The sequence below is a fragment of the Ambystoma mexicanum genome, chromosome 10, assembly GCF_040938575.1.
Source record: "Ambystoma mexicanum isolate Mex_15411 chromosome 10, UKY_AmexF1_1, whole genome shotgun sequence".
Taxonomy (NCBI): Eukaryota; Metazoa; Chordata; class Amphibia; order Caudata; family Ambystomatidae; genus Ambystoma; species Ambystoma mexicanum.
In genome coordinates, this window is record NC_090932.1 from 1,689,647,384 (window position 1) to 1,689,666,243 (window position 18,860).

The window sequence follows — 18,860 nt, forward strand, 5'->3', positions numbered from 1 at the left end:
AAAGAGCAGAAATAATGTAGGGAGTAACAGTTAGAAAAATGTATCGTTTGATAAGGTTATGCTTCAAAAACGTTTGCAGCAACCATGAAATATTAGTTACATGGAGCCGGTCCACATCATGTAAGTGTATTTTTCCCGCCTATATACCCAATTGATATAAAATGTTTACTTTGGGGGAAAAAAATATTGTTTCGTACTGCATTACAAGGTTTACGTGCCATTGAATTTTTATTCCCCATTATGGACATTGCACATTGTCTCCATTTGCAGGGTGCCAGTACATTTCTCCAAATTGAATTATTATTTAGTAGTAAAAGTATGTGTTACAACTTTGTTTTGAGCAGAGGTTGCGTATTGATATACATTTCATTTACGCTTTTCTCCCGAGATATTTCCTTTCCTATTGTGATTGTCACGGATTACAGCTGCCGAGTGACGCCTTTTTTAACCGTGAAATGCAACTGTTAATTACCGGTTGTCTGTGCATCATATTGCACATTGTTGCCGTTTGTAGGGTGCCAGTACATTTCCCCAAATTAAATTATTCTTTACTAATAAAAGTATGTGTTATTATTTGTTTTGTGTATTGATATACGTTTTATTTACGGTTTTCCCCTCAGATACTTCATTCCCTATTGTGATTGTCACGGATTACAGCTGCCGAGTGATAGCTTTTTTAACCATCAAATGCAACAGTTCATTACTCGTTGTCTGTGCGTTATAATTCAGTGGGATGATCGTGTTAGCCCTCTGTGTCCGTACGCTACTGTCGCAATAAGAAGTAGCATTCCATCCTTTCTGGTGGTGTAGATCAAAGCGGTTGACGTCGTCTTGCACATGAATGTGGTAGGAAAACGACTACTGTGGCGGCAACGCTCACTTTCTGTGTGTGAAAGAAACCAACGTGCCCACTAACATTTTCATTGTCGACGAAAGACAGAAAATTTCTACTTGTATGGAAATGTGCATAGGGCAATCATTTTGCACAGTTCATTGTGAAACACAACTACTTTACTATGGCTGCAGGGGGATGAGCCGTACAGAGCGGAAAACCCAGCAGCGAGCCTGCATTCAACAAGGGGAGGAAGCCAGAGAACGGGTTCGGAGGACCTGAAGATGTAATGCAACGCCACCAGTCCAGGACTCCTTTGTTACCACAGTACATCACTGGCCTGCACCATGGAAGCCTACACTGTCGTATCTCGCTACTTGGAAATCCCTACAATCTACCATCAAAAGGGGCATATGTGGGTCTCCTGAAGTCCAGCAGCTCACTGGAACTACCCTTCTCTGAACTGGCTTAATGTGCAGTTTCTGGATCAGGTGTTGGAACCCCAACCTGCATAACCCGGTGTCTCATTTCAGCACTACATCCTCAGTTGATGGGCTGTTTCAGCAGAACTTGGAAGCCTTTGTGTGGGAGTGAGGGGTCGTTCAGGCCCCCGCCATACATTCAGTACAGCTTGGACCATGAGCTCTCCCAATGGTGGGGGACACCTCCATCGCCCTTATATTGAACTCACTGCTACGAGCATAAGCTCAGCAAACTTTTACCCACATTTCCTTAAAATGACTGGCCGCACGCATTTGGCACACGCGCATTTGGTGGAAGTGCTTTGGGAAGTGCTGTCGGCTGTGGAGGCTCTGCACGTTTCGTTTGGACAGAAAACAACAAATCTTTGAACTCACTGGTATAGACTTTACTCAAGATTGAGAAGACCACTTGTGACCTTATAAAACTCATGGCCGCTTTAAATGGGACATAAGTATAATATATACCCGATTTTTATTTATTTTCCAGCTATGCGCATAAGCTCCACCCCCTTTTACCCACATTTCCTTAAAACCACTGTTCGCGCGCATTTGGCGCTCGCATTTGGTGGAAGTGCTTTGGGAAGTGCTGTCAGCTGTCAGCTGGCAGTGGGTGAAGGGTGAAAGGCCAACGCTTTTTCAAATAAGGTATTAGGGTTTTTTCCGTATATTTCATTAGTAATTTAACAGTGGGTCTTGGTAGCTTGCTTTAACATAGAATTTTGTCTTTGCATAGAGTGTCTTTGTGCATTTTCTCCATATTGAAATGCCCGGAACGCTGAAAACGGGTATGACCTCTCAACGTGAAATATCGGCCCGCACATTGGAAGCTGTACTTACGCCGAAATCTTCCTCGCGCACTATTCATTTAGCGTGATCAATAAATCAGCTTCAAATATTCAAACTTGTTCCCTAATGGCAGACATTTGCTCTTTTTGTGCTCTGTGGGGGAAAGTGGGAAGTAGCCCAATTGGACAACAGCTCACACTTTTGCCTTTAAATATGACAAAACAAAGTAAGATGGGTGAACAGGCTACTGATGATATTGTGAATATAACGGATACCCTGCCTGACTCTTTGGTACTAGTAGGAGCTTTATCCATAATTAATCAAAAAATAGAGCCCACTTGTAAAATAGAATGCAAAACAATGGGCCTCATTACACGGACGGCGGTAACCATGGCGCTATTAGCGCCATGGTTGCCGCCGTTATTTCACTGAGTCCGCCTTGGTGAATGGGGGAATTACCGCCCCATTCCAAGGTTGGCGGGGCGGTAATTCCCCATTCACCAAGGCCTTCCTCATTCCCATTTGACCCCCCATAGGGCTGAATGGGAATGGGGAACGAGCAAATAACGGTACCACTATTAGCGGTACCGTTATTTGCCCTGAAGTCCTTCAGCGGGTCCCTTCTTTAACGTGTGGCCTGGCCACACGTTAAGGACAGGACCCGCTGAGGGACCTCGTAGTATGGTGCTAAGGGATTACCGGAACCAGTGCCCTTACCGGTCCCGGGAATCCCGTAGCCCCATCGTGTAATGAGGCCAAATGTCTTGCCTACCTTGGAGGCTATGGAATCTGTAAACGCAAAAGTAATAATCATTGATACCGAAAAGGAGCTAGAGACAATTCCACAGCAAATGGAAACTTTGGACAATAGTATTCCAAATGAAGATGTGATAGTGAATATTCATGAAAATAGTCAAAATCGTACTTTGCTAACATCAGTTGCTGAAGATCATGAGCATCAAGATGTATCTCAGTCCCCAATAATGTTCTTCCCAACACCCCACAATTCATCAGTTTTGTCGTGTTCCTAGTCCCAGCCAACTCCTCGAAGGAAGTTGGTCACACCCATGGAGAAACCTCAAGGTGTACCAGGAAATTTTGTGATAGGTTTAGAAACCTTGTTACTAACAATGAATGCTGCTTGCGGCACAATTATCTCAAACTAAAACGAACTAAAGCACAATGTCGGTGTTGGGAAAATCGAGCCACTGATGAAACGAAGAGAAAAGGTGTCCTAGTAAATTTAAATAAATCTAAAGATCTCCAAGAAGACATATTGTTGATAGACTCAACTTTGGATCAGCAGGCATGATTGCAACTTGATGCAAAAAAAATAAATTCTAATGATGCCACAGTTGAAAGCATTCATATTGAATTGATGAACAAAAAGATAGCAGGGTTGATTCAAAGTACAATGTAAAAAAATAATGGTCCAGATTTGTACTCTCTACAGCCATTTTTAAAAATAAAGTCTAAAACCATGAATGTCAGCAATATGGCTGATGCTTTAATGGAGAACACAAGCAATACATCTAGCAAAGATAACCCAATTGAAGTCAAGGGGTTAGACATTACAGCTGTATCAAATTATACAATTTTTGATGCAAAAAAGAAAGCCTTGAAGGGATCCATCTTGAATAGTGAGAAAAAAATCAAAGAATGTTAAAATCACTGCAAATGCAAAGCCAACTGGCTCTCGCCAATTTATTCAATCCCTAACTATGCCAAAATCATCAGCAGCAGTGGTGAGAACTGCCATAGCTAACAAATATCGGAAGGCACTTACACAAAAAGCAGGGGCAATAAAACAGAAGCAGGAGATCTGTTTGTCGTATGAGCCCCTGGATGAACTGGTCGTGATGTCTGAGCAACAAAAGACCATCATGGCAGGTTCCTCTAGAGAGGTTCCAACTCAAGCATTGGCTGCCATTGAGGCTATAGCCAAGCCCGTAAAAGAAATTGGATTACAGAATGAGAGGTTGAATGCTGAAATTGTGATGCATGATCCCGTTGAGATGAATAAATAGAGGCGTATAACTAGTGATGAATGGAGAGGTTAGAGAGACAAATCCTTGGAACGATTCTTCTTAAAGGCAAATAAGGAAGAGTTGCTAGTACAAGGTGAAGGTATGGGAGATCCTCAAGTTCCAGTATGGAATAACATTGAACAACTGAGTGATGCCCCTTGTTTTAAAGAACAGAATACTCCCAGACAAGTTGTTAATAATCCAAAGGAAAAACAAAGTTTAAATTGTCTAACCCTGCAGTGTCGTTCACATCCTTACCAAACCTTGGTACTGAACAGGCAGTCAATGTTGAATATTTTGGCCAATCTCCCAGCTCTGGAGGGGTTGTGTTCTGGAGATATAGTCCAAATAGAATGTGTTCATCAACACGATGTAGCAATAGCGAAATTATGGATGAAGTCGGGTTTGGTAAAACATGCACTGTGGCAGGCTAGATCAGAATTGTATGAATTAGGTTTTCTCCTGCTAAACCAATCGGCTCCAGACCCTCAGTCTGTAGCAGTAATGGGGAATCAGTATAGCTCTAGAACCTACACTGGTCAAAAGGCGCAGATGATAAAATCAAATGTGTAAATGACAACAGTAATTAGACCGAACCTTGTATACTTTAGCCTCCTGCAATACAAGAGGTTTTAAACATCTAACCAACTTGAGTAAAACTGTGTTACAAAATGATGATATTATTGCATTTCAGAAGATATGGATTTCAGTCCCCCCAATGTGGGACAATCATACTGTATCTCTTGTGCCTGCGATCATTCCGGTTAAGGGTAGACCGGTGACTGGCCTTATGGTAGCAGTGAAGGCTTCCTCCAATGTAAATTATCACCAAGTGTGACACAATTGGACTTATTAACATCTATTGGAACCATGTGGCTGTTGCAAATGATGCTATTTATGATGCACTGGAGAACTTGTTAAATCTAACTGTCTTGGACCCTAATTGTAAGCATGTAATAGTAACTAGAGACCTGAACATAAATTGTATGTAAATGTCTGGGGTAAACTCATCTATTGTTGTACGAAGATGGAATATGTTGATGAAGGAGAGGATGTTATACATGCTTAATGGAGTCAAGATGGGAGATATTCCCCCCCACGCTACTTGGCACCAAGGAAAACAGGAGGCCCTAATTGACTACGTATATGTAGATGCTAAACTGTTTAATCAAGTGCTGCATTTTGAGATTGTACCTCAGACTGTGAGCGATCATGATATTTTAACTGTCCAGTGGGAGTGGGTTTCTGATAGAAATAAGAAAGACACTTCACTAGCCTACGGCATGACTTTAAAAATCACTTGTAATAGATTCAGTTGGTCCCCACGAGTGTCAGAAAACCTATGTGATAGATTATCACAGGGCTATCATAGTTGGAATGATTTGAGCACTGAGAATCAGAGTCATATGTAGATGTCATGCACATTTTCAAGGTAAAAATTAAAATAAAAAAAAATGCTCTAACAACAAATTCCATACCTATGATCATGCTCTTGTAAAACAGAAGCTGACAAAAGAAAGACACCATTTTTGAGTGCTCTAAAAAGATCACAGTGAGGGTCATTCCGAGTAGGGCGGTAAGGGTTAACGGTCACCGGTAACAAGACAAGTGCCGTTAAACCCTTACCGCCCTATTCCAAGTTCCCTTTGCGGGTTGGTACTTAACGCCTGCTTTTTGCAGGCGTTAAAAAAACAATCCGCAAAGGGACCTAGGAACTAATTACGGCACTGTAATTTACGGTGCCGTAATTAGCGCCTTCCCCATTCCCATTGAGCCCTATGGGGCAAAAATGGGAATGGGGAAGGGCCCATGGTGAATGGGGAATTACCGCCCCCACCAACCTTGGAATGGGGCGGTAATTAGGCCATTCACCATGGCGGAGTCGGAAAGATACCGGCGTCAACCAAGGCGCTAATAGCGCCTTGGTTACCGCCAGGGTCGGAATGAGGCCCAATGTCTTAAATCCTTAAAGTGTGCATATAAGAACTGGATAAGAGCAAGACATGCTAAATTATATCAGATAGATGCAGAAACATTGTTAATAGCACTGAAATATAGAAATTCTGTGAAGATCTGGCCTTTATTTAAAAATGCTCAAAGTAAGATCCTAAAGGTTTTTCAAATGAACCCCATTCCAGAAGCAGTGTGGGCAACATTTTATAAAACCTTATATGCTGATTTAAATATTAATCATCATGAAGAAGGTGGTGGCTCCGGTTTAAGTGTGAACATACACTTTGAAATATATAACATTCTTTATTATATCTCAAAGCCGTCCACATCTAGAGCGCCGGGTCCTGATGGACTCACAAATTATGTAATTAAACAACATCCTATGGCTTGGGCACACATCTTCATGTTAATATTCAAGCAGATTGTTAAGACTCAGTGCTTGCCCCACCGTGGAGAAAGGCTATAACAATCCCCATATTTAGGAAGGGGGAAAATACTGACCCGTCTAACTATAGACCCATATCTTTACTTGATATTCCATGTAAACTCTTTGTGAGGTTGCTCCTAAGAGATCTGAACAAATGGCTAGATAAAATGGGCGGCTTGAGAGATATTTATGCCTGTGATGGGCACAGCTAATTATCTTCATGTTCTACATGTTATCAAAAGGCAGGAACAACTGAGGAACCAACCAGTGTGTCTTGCCTTTATAGATTTCTAGGCAGCCTTCGATTCTGTCTCTAGGAAACTTCTGATTGAAAAGCTGATTAAAGCAAATTGACCAAATCATCTTGTGTTTTGGATAAAGGAACATAACTCAAACACAACTGTCCAAATTAGGTTATCTATGGATGGCACATTGTCACAACCAATTGAGACATTGAAAGGGTTGATACAGGGCTGTATTTTGGCTAGTACCCTGTTCAATTTCTTTATCTTTGAAATATGTTATGATCTAATGAAGGTTGTATTGGATGCTCCTCGCTTGTGAAGTCAGCCGGTGCCCTGGTTGTTCTATGCCGATGACCTTGTGTTATTGGCAAGAACTCCCAGGGGAGTGCGTGCCCTTCTCTCTTGCCTTGGCAGGTTTGCTAATGCGAACCTGTTGAAAATTAATCAATCAAAATGCAAAATAATGATCTTGGGCATGAATAAGAAGCAAGACAAGAAAGCAAGGCCCTGGGATCTGCAAGATGTAAAGCTTGAAGTGGTTTCGGAATACAAATATTTGGGTCTCACCATTAGCAACAGCCTAACTGACAAGCCATACTATCGGGAGCTTGATGATAAGATGCAAACAGGAATTTCAAAAGCAAAAATTGTACAGGTGATATATGGGAAATTTTCATTGCTACCTGCAATCACATTTTACCAACAAAAGGTTGGACCAATCCTGATGTACGGTGCAGGGACAAGAGATTACATACCGGAATCGGTGTGGTCTAAAATGGAGGGAACATTTTGGAAAACAGTCATTGGACTACCCCAAACTGTGTCCATCTGCTGAGTATGTCAGGAATTGGGTTTATTGTCTCTGTATGCCACTTATGTGTGGAAACATTTTTCACTTTACCAGAAATATCTGATGGTGTTTCAAAAAACTCTTTTATGTTCACTGTGGGAAAGTACATTTTAGAGGCTAAATGTCCTGATATAACGATTTGGCGCTCGCAGATATGGAGACTCATGTACGAGGCAGATATTGGTGATAATCTTCTTATTACAATCCAATGAAAGCTAAAACAAAACTGTGGCGGATAGATTGGATTAGAACAGGGGAATCATGTGTGAAATTGAAATCTCTTAACAATTATTCCTGCAGAACTAAGAAACGTCATTGTGTAGAACATTATTTAACAAAATGTGCAGATCCAAAAAGTAGAATGAGTTTTATGCGAATCATATGAATTTGTGTTACACGAATGAGGTTAAGCCAAACCAATGTGAGACTTTAAAACACCTAGTTTCTGAATGCCAGTCTTCAATTGAAGCAAGAGGGCGCTTTTTTAAACACCTCTTTGGGGAGCATGGTGTAATGGATTCAGATGAACTATGGTAAATTTTGTATAGTAGTCAGTTAACGAAAATGAATTTACCATTGATCATGTTTGTAAATCATTTGAATTTAACTGAAAAATGATATTGAGAAATAAGTAGTTTGAAAAATGTGTTGCTCATTTTAATGTAGAGAGTAATATAGAGAGCAGGAGCAATTCTATGTATTAGAATATTTTAGTTTATTCTCAATTGAATTGATAGTAATGAGGAATTGTCTTTGTTTTAATGATGTTTCTTTTTTTTACATTAATGTATTATGTTACATTTTGTAATATTTGAAAGGTTGTGTTTTACAGCCATGACAAATAATAAATAAATATATATAATATATATATATATATATATATATATATATATATATATATATATATATATACATATATATATATACATATATATATATATACATATATATATATATACATATATATATATATACATATATATATATATATATATATATATATATATATATATATATATATATATATATATCACTGCATTATGTAAGCAGATTAAGGGCATTCCAAGACGGAAATAAACAGGCAAGAACAATTCTGCATTGAAGCGAAGGAGTGTGCGCAGGTATGATTATGAATCTGGATTGTCACAATTCCCACTATTAAAGATAGGAGTGGGTTGTCCACAGTATATATCATGCCCCCAAATGGACACGGAGACTTTAAAGTGCACACTACCAAGTTTAACAACCGGTGCAGGAAAGAGAATCTCTGGATTAGAGAAAAGAACTTCAGGAGTGACTCTAGTCATAGGCGATATTGAAGGCCTATTGTTAGCTATTCTAGGGTAGAGAGCAGACAACATTTGGAAAAGAGCAGGATATCCAAAAGTAACCGGGCAAAACACAGTGCACGATGTAGCACCATTTAATAATTGTACAACAGATGTTTGGTGATCACTCTGAATACAATATCCTGATATATCTGATTTTGGGACAATATTAACTAGGCACATGGGAGAGAATGAAGACCCCATTGCCTTTATTCAGGAAATTCAGGATAGGTGGAATTTGGAGATGCGTGAATCATGGGATAAATTGGTAGCATTATTTTATCACATTCTATGTCAAGGGTTTCCAAAGCTGGAAACAGGAAGAGGCAAAGTTGGTGCAGAAAAACAAATTATTAAAGTACACCATAGAAGGGGCAGTACTGACAAGTATGAGGGAGCAAGGGTGCAGATATTGCAGTTACAACAGCAAGATAATGAAGTATATGTGAAATATCAGAACGGTTATAACTCTATGCTGAGAGGCAGAGGGAATGGCCCTCACTGAGGATGATGAGGTGGATTTAAAAATGTTCAAGGAAGGGGAGGATTTAATGGTGGATAGTTACCACAGTGCTGGTGTTGCAGTAAATTAGGACATGTGGCTAGAATATGCAGAAGTAGAGGAGGCATGTACCAACAGAATTGGCAATCTCTAAGAGGGGGATGAGATATGCTCCACGGTATAATACAGATTCACAAGGATATGGCACCCAAGATCACATGCAAACTCAGGCATATGTCCCGCAATCACAGCAAATACAGCAACTGCCAATGCAGATGCAAGCACCACAGTGGCAACAACAGCAGGTACCGACAAAACAAATACAATATATTCCAATGCAACAGGCAGGTGCATCACAATGGCACATGTATACGGGAGCCATGCAAGTAGTCGTACAGAATGTGTGACTGTGGTGGGAGGGAATCCTTTCACAGATACGGGGATGGATTTATATACACAATAGGACAGCCCATAGAGTGACCTGATGTGTTCAGTACTATCTGTGACACCAGATCCCCAAGAGAATCCAAGGGTCAAGGTGACGTTAGGGGCAAGACATTTTTTTAATTTTTCGTGATCACTAGAGCTACTCGTTCCTGTGTCTGCAAGAGAAAATACCCAATGTCAGGTGCTGTCATGAATGCGCAGGGATTCTCTGGGATGATGAGCTAAATTCCTTCCACAGACAAATTACCAATTGTTACATGTGAACCTGGCATGTCTATGCCATTATTACACTCTAGAAATACGCCGGTAAACATACTTCGGTGTGAGGATATCGCGGGAGGATAGCTCAGCAGCAACGTGCTCACCTTGGAAGCAAGATGACACGGAGCAACACAGGTTCGATACTCGGGTTCGCGCTTAGAAACCTCTGGGTATTAAGCGCGTTATAAATACACCATCATATCATATCATTTGATGACAAAACTTAACATGACAATATCTTTTACTAATGAGGAAATAGTGTGTTCAACTCCAGGGATACATTATGTAAATGTTAAAGCTCACATTAGCGTTTACAGGAAAGAAAGCTTTACGAGCAGTACCTCCAGATGAGGAAGTCTTTTTGTCTGGAGTGATTGTCTTATTTTCATGGTTGCCTAATTTGATTGGTGTGCTGTTAAGAATGTCAGATACGTTTTTATTTAGGCCAGAGATCCCTAAGGATGATGAGGAATGGCAAGTTAACCCTTTAGAGCTAGAAACAGAAGTCGTTAGAGAAGAAATGGTGTCACTTTATGGGACAGAAGATGAGGGATGGGGATGGAGAACAGTATATTCGAAACCATATGTGCTTAAATGAAGCAACGTAATTTGGTACCATATGATTCCCTGTGTAACACGGCCATGTTCACATTCAACACATTTGAAGGGGTAGTTGTGGAGATTTATCCTGGATGTTCGCCCTTTTAACCATATAGTTGAAGCAGAGTTCCCCTAGTTCCAAATACTGCAACAATATTGTGCAATATCCTGTCAAGAGCAAATTATTTCTCTGTTGCAGATTTGAAAAATGCATGTTCCTCTATTCCCCTTCATGTAGACTCACAAGATTTTACTTCCTTTTTGTATAGACCAAGTCACCTGAAACACACTCGTTTGCCCCAAGGGTTCTGTGAGTCCCCATCAATTTTTAATAGAGTCCTTCAGATGGACTTGGGTAATGTAGAACTAGAAAGTACCATAATTCAATACGTTGAAAACATTGTAGTGTGCAGTGAGACAGAAGAAAGCTGCAGAGAATATGCTGTCAAACACAAGGGTGTTGCTAGGTCTGGAAAAGATCGGGGGCTACACTAATGTCAGGAAAGTCTAGAATCGGGGCTAGCTAGTCTTTTGGTTGTAGCTCCTTAGCTTATTTCCATGGCTAAACCCAAAAGACCCGGGGCTATAGCCCCCTCAAAACCCCACTAGCAACGCCTTTGGTCAAACGTATGACTATCCTGGCAGAGAAAGGGTACAAAGTAGATAAGGATACATTACAATATTGCCAACAAAGTGGTACTGTATATAGTACAGTTGATCTTGCATGAAGGAAGAAAATTGACACCTGAGAGGGCTGAGCCTATTATGAGAAATGAACAGCCAAAAACAGTGAGACAAATGCAGCAATTTTCATGCCTATTCCATTATTGCAGGGCCTGGGTCTTTGATTACAGTGCGTATATTCATCCACTTTTAAAAGGACTGGAAGAGGCACAGATGACTAAAAATAAAATAATATGGGCTGAAGATATGACTCAGGGATTTCATTAATTAAAGAATGCAATCAGCACAGCTCCTGTATTAGGAATTCTAAATTATAGTGAAGAAGTTTAATTATTCTACAGTTCAAATGAAGAAGTCATTACAGCAGTACTTACACAGAAAACAACACTGGGACATGGTCTTAAACCATTTGCCTATTATAGTGGGATCTTAGATCCAGTCATGAAATGACATTATACTTGTGAGCAATATTTAGCTGCAGCTGTATTTGCATCTGAAAAGGCCTAATGTATAACTATGGGGTTCTTAGTAACATTATTCATAGAGCACAGAAAGAGTGCTAGGGCATGAGGTAATTATCTAAAACCCTGCAATTAAAATCAATAGGTGTAGCACAGTGAATCCAGCAATGTCTATAGCTGAATCAGTGGTAGACGATGATGATGTGCATGACTATATGACGTATACTGAATGTTATGATGATATTCTCTGAATTAGAGAGAATGCTCTGGGAATCGTCCAGTATTGATGGATTATCGAAAATCGATCAAAAATCTGGTGCGAGACATACTGGATCTCCAGTGGTAAAACTGAACCGATAGGGTAAATTTGAGGTAATGATGAGCAGAAGATTCTCCCCAACCTACTCAGCACAGGCTGTAGAATTAGCAGCGCTCATTGATGCGCTACAGGGCTTTGAGGATGATGAAGTGACGGTATACTCTGACTCTACCTACGTGATGTCACATGTACACGCAGGCCTGTCGCATTGGAAAAGAAGGGGCTTCCTCAGTGCAGCCGGCACTCCAGTGCAACATGCAGGGTTATTAGAAAAACATATTGAAGCATTGAGTTGCCCAGAGACCATAGCTATTGTAAAATGTGCAGCCCATTCAAAGAGAACAGATGTATTCTCTCGCGTAAACGAAGTCGCAGGTTTAGAGACCAAGAAATGTGCCTATTATCCAGCCACATCTGAAGGCGAAATGAAAACTATAAGGCAGACAACAGGGCGATGCATGCTGGTTAAGGAAGTGTAGTGATACACAAAATTGCAAATTTGCCAATCAGAGCTTTAGATGACAGCATTAGCCGCTGAAAGCCAATAGTTTATTCAAAGTATGTGCCAAAAATGCTGACAGTAGTCTGTTGTAGCACTTCCATTACGCAGTAGTGAGCTACAAGGAATATGCAGGCCTAGTAGGGGTGGTAGGTCACATTATGCATTGTAGATAGGCAGAGCGAAAGCCCCAGCTCTGTAGCTAATAGACATTATTGGAGTGTTTGGAACATTATGGCACCTATATAGCGCTTAGATAGCCAGTCTTAAGTGCTATGAACACTAAGCTATGAGTGCATGCCTTTTAGAGCTTGCTCACATAGGCTTAATTCATCTCGACTTTCTAACTGTAGCCCTGCATGGCTTCGTAAACTAATCTTCCTTTCTCTGGGAAGGCACTGATAAGACATTCCTGAGCTTTCGCGCAGATGGGCTCCAAGCAGGGAGGAGGGGCACAGAAAGGAGCACAGTGGAAATTCACAGAGTTGGGTTTTTCCATGAGCAAGCCTATATTTTGCACAGGGAAGCTTCTAGAACTGTGCGTCATTGACTGACAGCACGAGATTATAAAAATGCATGCCCACATGACTCAGGTGGGAGATCGATCTGTGGACTTGGTTCGAGCAAGATCAAGTGTCCGGAACCTGTTGCTCTGTCGGCACCCTGCAGCGCTGTCCTCTGAGCGGGGCTTGTTACAGCTAGCTTATGAGGGCCAGGGTCTCACAGTGCTGATTGAAGGGGCGTAAAACTGTGTTTCTCTATGTTTCTCTAAGTTCTATGTTTCTCTATAATTTGCATTTCTCTAAGTTTTGTGCTTTGTAATCTTCTCTAACTTGAATCCCAAGATGTTGCTGAAATTCACTGTTTAGAATAAATACTAAAACTTTTGAAGGTGTCATTTGTCACTAGCATGAGGTCACTGCTCGGCACAATAGAACCTGCATTTTGGGCTGAATTGGGTAATTTTTGCTCCCAAGGGCTGGTCCCGAGGAAGATTTGCCCAATATCAAGACATTTGGTGGAAGCTTGGGGATTTGTGCAGAGCAGTGCCTTGCTGTGAAATGACAAATTGTGTGAGAGAACACAGTGCAGAATGAGGAGCAGACTGTCGCATTTCCTTGATGGTCTCACTGCAGCTCTGAGAAACAAAAGACAGCAACGTTGTGTCGGCTTGCCGTGGCCGATAGCTTGTGTGGTTAAGACTTTCCCCTTCAGTAAATCAGTCGTGGTTGACTTATTGCTAGGGAATGAAGCCAGGAAGCACAAGGCGATAAACAAGCGGGAAATGGCTTTGTTTAAAGCGCTCCGATGAATGGTCAAGAAAGATTTACGTTCAATTAGGAAAGAATTTTATCATGCAGTTTCCCCAGTTTAAAGTTGTAATTTGGAATGCAAAGTGCGACGGAGTTCTCAACTCTATTCTGTCATGAGGGCAGGAAAATAGTTGCGAGGATTTGACATGCAAATTGTGAATAGTAATTCTAACCATTGAGATTCAGCCCCAGTGTGCTAGCGAGTGGGGGGCTGTAATGTAAGGAGGCCAAGGTTCCCTTTTTAAATATATGCTTTTGAAGTGTTGACATTCCTGAAGATAACGTGGGGAATGAGCCGTGTTTAGGAGAAAGAGTAACATCTGTGTTGAGAGCCTAAAGGTTTTTTTTTTTGGCAACTGTAAATTCCATGTGCTGGTGGTGCATTCTGTTTAAGGAAACACACTAAAATGGCTACATTGCATTTTAGCTGTGCCATGCTTACAATGGGTGAGAGACTCACTTAAAAAAGAAAGTGAGTGAATGGTATTTGGATTTTCAATTTTTGTGTATTGATTTGGAATTGCAGAATCAGTTTGCAATGGTTGGGGGGAAAAGACAATTTATATTTTTCTAAATTGCCCCTAGAGTATTTTTGACTGTTCCCACGCTATGCCATGGATTTGTACTGTTGCGTTATAAGTGATATATGTTTTGGAAATAGTGACCTGTTGACTGTGGTAAATGGTGAAAAATGTTGTTGACACATTAACAGCCCAGAAGCAATATAGAGTGTGGGTTGCTTTTGCAGGAAAAACGTGCAGGGAGCTGCACTACACATGACCTGTTTTAAATGTACTGAAATAATTGGTTTTAATTTGGCAATGGTACAACAGAATGAAAAATCTGTGTGTGATAAGACAGCACAAAGATTTAGTGGGTTGCGGGTTCTTTTGAAAGATCGCACATTGCATTGCATTGGAGTGAGTTTGTGAAGCCAAACTACAAGGTTACGAGGAAAAAGAAAAATGTATGCCTTTAAATGGAACATTGATCAGTTTAAAACAGGCTAAAAAGACGCTTAGACATTTTGGCAAAATTACATGGAGTAGAATCTGATGACAAGAATGTGCCTCTTTTGAAAATAAGAGTCTTGCTGTGCAGAGCTTGTGCCTTGAAGATAACTTGCACTGTCTTGGGCGAGGTGCGCGAAAGAAAAAAAACTGTTGGAGGAAGGCAGGAAACAGTTAATCTGAATGAACTGTCTGAACCGAGTGCCTTCCATTGAAGCCGCCCCAGTTTAAGAGTTATAGGCAAAGAGATAAGCTTGCTGCGTGTGTATGGCGCTGCCATGTGCACATGAAAGATAAATAATGACATTCCTGCATTCCATCCACTGTGAGAGACACCGTCAGTGTGAGCAAAAACTGAGGAGGGGGGTGCAAAGACAGAATGCTGCAACAGAACTGAAGGCAATAATTGCTGTGAGTGAGAAAATTGAAAAATAGTGCAATCTACCTTACACATGATGATGTGCGCATGCTTTCTGACACTGGCATGCAATAACAGAGCTGATCAGAAGTAAAGAATTTGCTCAGTATCAACACTGGAAGGAAAACAAATGCTGCATGCAGAATGGCAGACGGGCACATCGCATCTGAACATTTGGGGAACCTGTGCATCTGTGAATGGGCTAAGAAAAAGACAGCTGCCCATTTCAAGAAACATTGCCGTGCAAGCTGCATCCCCATGCCCCATGTGATGTGAAGTAAAGCGACATTGCCGTGCAAGCTGCATCCCAGTGCTCCATGTGATGTGAACTGAAGTAAAGCGCTGTGCACTGGAGAAGAAACCTCTAGGCGCTTTGAGAAGTGAAAATACACAGCTGGCAAAAATGCAAGCTACATTGCCAGGGCTGGAGTAATTGACAAAGACATTATGGTGTTCCAGATGGAAGCAAAAAACTGACAAAGGTAGCCATTTTGCAAGAGACAACATGCAGAGCGGGGCTTTGGAGTATAACATGAACACTGCACATCAGCCATGATCCAGAAGCCTCACGGCTTAGTGCAAGAATGAATGATTTGTTGAAGCAACAAAAGGAACTGATTCAGACTATCGCTCTCAAAGGGGTGGCCCAAGAAATCAGCAGACACCCTTTGGGGAAATGACAAGTGGAGAACCAGAGGCTTGAAAGACACTAGCTGTATGGAGAAAAATAAACAAAGCTGCTTGTTCAACTAACTGCAGGCGGTATTGGACTGAAGGACTTTACCTTTGAAAAATGGAGTGATGCCAGTAGGGCAACCTAAATCAAGATCATGAAACACTGGAAGCAAGTTGGCGCCTGGCATTCATGATCGCTCTGGTGACAAAGAAAAGCATTGATCCATTGAGAAGAGCAACCTGGGTACTTATTATATGGCTTTTGTAAAATCACAGATCAGTCTGAAGTACCATTGACCAACTATGATCGGTTGAGTGTAAATAAGCCCCCAGTAACATGCAGAAGGGTGACAAATAATTGTGGTAGCAATGGTAAAGTGTGTAGTTACCTGATGAGACTTCTGAAGGTGGGGGTGGTGTTAAGGGAAGGGGTGGATAACGCTGATATTGTAGTTTTGATGACATCCTAACGTGAATAACAATGACATTGTACTTTTGATGAAATCCTAACATTTCTGTTTGTATTTTGCCTAGGCAAAAAACCAAGACAGTTGCGTGCCATGATTGGGGTAGATGTGTGCAATTTGCGGGTGACACTGATCAGTCAAGCAGACGCATTCTCAGAGAAAGCGAGTCACTGCGAGATGATATGTGAACTTTGAACCTGTCCTGCACCGCACACATGCATGACGTATGAGGACATTTGTTCTGCAACCTGCGAGAGGTGTCCAACAGAGTAATAACTTTTGCTGAACTGGCACGGTGCAGACTTGGCTAGTTATAAAACATTTGATGCTGCACATTCAAATGATTCAGTTGCTGGAAATACCCTGGTTGATATGTTTTGCCTTTCTTGTTTAAAGGACTGTGGACAATGGTTTGTGGACTGTGACATCATGCACCACAAACAGCTGGGTGACACAGCACTTGAATGCTAACTAATTGAAAAATGGTTTTTAAATGCACTTTTTGAGATGAATCTGAAAAAACGAAATGTTTTGCTCTTCCAACTGAATTGCTTTAACCAGAGATGCTTTGCTTTTTTGAAAAAAAAAAAACTTCTACGTTGCACGTAGGCAGGAAAATGATTTATGAATTGTTGGGGCAGCAGGATTATGCAAGCAGGAGCGTAATATATTTTGAGATAAAATGAGTGCGCACACCAAAGTCAGCTGTGCGTAGGTTAAGGTTCTTAATTTGAAGTAATGCTGCCAAGTGTGTGAGCTCTAATTTGAGATGGTAACCTTTGAAACACTGGATACTTTTACAGCCAGCCTTAAGGCGGGTAAATGAAACCATGACGGACTTGATATTTGATTTTATGACACAGTGTGTGACACAGTTTTTTGTTAAACCAACCAGTTTCATGTTTCTGTGGGGACGGCTGTCTCCAGCACACTAATGCAAAAAGTCACCTTTTGATTGTAGACATTTAGTATAATTCCTTGGAAAAGCGCTACAAATGAGTATCCACATGGAATTGCTAGCGTACTGGCCTGGCACATTGTCAGGCATCTTTTGTCACTGACTCATATGACTGGTGCTCATGAAATCCTAGGCCCAAATGTTTCAGTGAATGGATCCAACGATTTGTTTTTCTGACCAAGAACTGCAGCGAGTGTTCTCGCCAAGATTTTATGGACTATAACTTGACTATATGCATTTCACACAATGGTACCATGAAACAGCCACTGCTGGATGGTAGTATGGTGTTTGTAGCTAAAACTAATATTGTATATGGTAGGCATCCCACTTGAAGAAGGGTATTCTCCAAGTCACACAAGGTAGAAACTGTGAACATGCTAGATTTTCCAGTAGTAAGGCAACATTTTAAATTGTAGGCTGGTAATGCACACCTCTATTATTACAGTGATACACTTAGACATAGATTTATCACGAGGCAATGTTTCCTTAGTACTACCAAGCTGCTACAAATGGAGTCAATTTCTATGGCCCATCACCAGAGTGCGCGTAGCTAGGGAGCTAGATTCATTAATTGCGGGAGCAGCGGGGGTTAACAGGAGCTTTAAATGATTTTGACATAGAAATTGTGCACAATAAGCTTGCCACTATGGGTTCTGATGCCAGCTCTGCTATAAAACTTCTGGCCTAGTGGGGCCCATTGATACGCCCAACACTGCTAGAAGTATTGGCAACCACTGCAGATGGCAAAACGTTAGTTATGAAGACATTTTTTCTGCCATAGGGCAGGTCAACAAGACTGCTAAATACACACGATGCATTTTATGGCAAACATTGTTTAATCAGCAGGTGTTGGCTTTTCACTCTGAGTGGGGGCGACCATCCTCAACACACTGGCAAACAGAGCTTTGGTTACCAGCAAAAATATGGATCAAATCGCCTGCTTTTGATTGCATGAATAACACATGCCATGCTTTGATGCAAATTAGTAGAATTGTTTTTATTTAGATAACCTGGTGTCCATGGGTTCACCTTGCTCATGAAATTAGAAGGTTTTTGGTTGGGTTCCACATACATGGGGGAAGTGTCTAATCACACAGTTCATAGTCACGTTTGAATGCCCTGGGATCAGGGGGAGGGTAAGGCTGCCAGGTTTAGAATTGGTAACCATACATAAATGCAATAGTGCATTGTAGATTAGACTACACCGGATTGCCTTGACATTCTAACTGCATGCTGCTTTTTAACTGACAATCAGTTATACAATAATTATTTAGGTATTTTTATGTAGGCCAGGTTTTGGCTAGAGTAAATGTCCA